The 2638-nt window shown below is 37.9% G+C and overlaps 1 pseudogene; it reads left to right on the forward strand.

Annotated features, from left to right (window-relative positions):
- Nucleotides 1-809: 809 nt before the first annotated feature.
- LOC133173962 (uncharacterized) lies at nucleotides 810-2215 on the forward strand (annotated as a pseudogene).
- The last annotated feature ends 423 nt before the right edge of the window (nucleotides 2216-2638 follow it).

Below are 2638 nucleotides of genomic sequence, written 5' to 3' on the forward strand. Positions count from 1 at the left end.
GAAGTTATATGTAAATGGGAATGACCTCCAGTTTAATTTGATTAGTTAAAATAAATATAAAATTTTCCAGGAAAAAACACGTGGAGCAGGACTTGCAATCACAAACATAAGGGGCATGTAATTTATTTGACCTTGGAATGACAGAAATTTTCCTATAATTTATTCATTCTATTAATCATTACATGTAATCAATTACATAACCTTTTTCTCTATATGAGCTATCTGTAAATCATTTTTATACCCGCACTTTCTAAAGAAAGTTCGGGTACCGTAATTTTTGGGGTATACGATGGGGTATATAGGTCGAAAGCCTCATTTTCAGCCGTAATTATTAAAAAATCCTTAGATTGGATGAACTCGAAAGATAGGACGAGCCTTTGTTTATCGATTTTCTAGAGATTCTTACGTAGATACTACGCATCAGAACATATATAAACTTCTTTAACTTAACCTGTGATATTAACGTATTGATAAAATAAACTTGTATTTTTATGAGTACAGCATTTTAATAGTGTTTTATACAAGTTATATTTAGAGTACAAGTTTTCTACTGTATCAGAGATACAGGGCGGGGCTTAAGGCGAGAGCGATAGCTCAAGCCGCGCCCTGCCCTGTATCTCTGATACAGTAGGAAACGAGTACTCTAAATGACTTGTGACACGACCCCTACATGGAGTTTGTGTTTTAAAATGCTCCCTCGATTGAACGAACCAATCAGGTAACAGTATTTCACTGTTCAACCAATCAGATTACTTTATTGTGGAATATATAAAGAAAAGTTTAGAGAGCGCAGAAATTTTAGCAGCACGATGGAACATGTGGACGCATTTGGAGAGTTTGATCTGGGCAGCAATTTTGACTTGCTAGACTTGCCGTCTTCTGATGAATTCCTTATCAACAAAATCAATGACATTACATTATCGCAAGTATGTGAGACGATAGAATTCGAAAATGCTGCATATGAGGGATTGCTGGACCTCTCCCTATCCCCTGGCAATGGCAACAGCTCAATGATGGAAATCGAAAGTAAGGACATTGCTTCAAGCGAAAGTCGGTTTGCTCAACCGGTCAGTGATGATGACATTAAGAACTTGATAAAAGACCAAGAAAATGTTAATACGAAAAATAACACCAAATGGGCCATGAATCTGTTTGAGAAATGGCGGGCCAGTAGAAGAGGGGATATTCCCGAGCTAAATCACATGACTTCAGAACAGATGAGTTTCTGGTTAATTAGGACGGTTCGTAATGGAGGCCCGAAAGAAAGATGGTACAGAATATCCACCCAGATCAATCTACCTGATTTTCTGCAGACTCTTACGATTTTTAAAGGACAACGGAGTATACGACAAGAATTTCCTCGACGAGTCTAACGGAGAATTTGCTGAATTCCGGAAATTGGTTGATGCAAGGATGAAATCCCTTATCGACAAAGGGCTGGGGTGTGACGTAAAGCAGGCGGACCCTATTCTACCCCAAGATGAGGAAACGCTGTGGCTAAAGAGCGTGTTTGGAAGAGAAACCGCGGAGCAGTTGGAACATACCGTATTTTTTTATGCATGCAAACTCTTTGGATTAAGAGGATACGATGAACATCACAGTTTACAGTGCGAGCAGTTCAAAATTGGAGAGGACAGTGCTGGACGATACATCCAGTTCACTGGGAGGGCCACAAAAACCTATAAAGGCGGCTTAGGACATTTGAATGTGCAGTCAAAAAACCTAAAGCATCATTCTCCGCCTGGTAAGTACATGTATTTATTTACTGTATGTGTATTTGTATTTGAGACGTAATAATGTTTGGTCAAGATTAATGCAAATTAATTGATAATTATACATAGAGTTGTAGTTGATTTACCCCCCCTCCCCCCCCTTTTTTTTTTACATCTACACATACAAAAAATACATGTATCTACTATAATGCAGTTAATTCGGTTTTATTTATTGAAGGTGATCGTAGCATGGTTGACTACTTTGAGCTGTACTTAGAGTCTCTGGGGAATACCGGTGCATTTTACAGATGGCCATTACCTCCAACCGACGAAGTTCAGATATGATTCGGTCAACAGTTGGTTGGAGTAAATAAGCTGAAATCATTTATGAAAACAATCACTGAAAAGGGTGAACTGAAGGAAATTTTAATAACCATAGTGGTAAACGTACCTGCGCCACACAGTTGTATATAAGTGGAGTTTCAGAGCAAGAAATCATGTGACGCACAGGGCATAGATCCGAGAAAAGTGTAAGATAGTATAAGCGTAGTAGTGAACAGATTGATGTTTCAGTGTCAAAAATTCTTGATTCACCCCAGAACAAGTCCGTTTGCGTAAAAGCGGAAAATGGTGTTGAGCCCCCAAGAAAGAAGGTGAAATGTGAAAGTGCTTCAGAGGAAAATTGTTCTAGTGAATTCCGTGTTCTGCAAGACCTTACCAATTCAAACAAGGCAGTTTTTGCTAACTGTAGCTTTAATTTTAGAATTGGCAATTAAGCCGATTTTTTACAGTGTATTTTTTTTACATTGACTAAAAAAATGTTCGAAAAATTGATGTTACTTCAGATTCTGTTGAATTTTTTGCCAAATAGCTGCATTAAACATTTAAAAATTTACACAGGTCTCTTTCCTTAAAATTTCCGCGAG

This window comes from Saccostrea echinata, unplaced genomic scaffold (assembly GCF_033153115.1).
Source record: "Saccostrea echinata isolate AGI-Se365-2 ecotype Australia unplaced genomic scaffold, CSIRO_AGI_Sech_v1 ptg000056l, whole genome shotgun sequence".
Classification (NCBI taxonomy): Eukaryota; Metazoa; Mollusca; class Bivalvia; order Ostreida; family Ostreidae; genus Saccostrea; species Saccostrea echinata.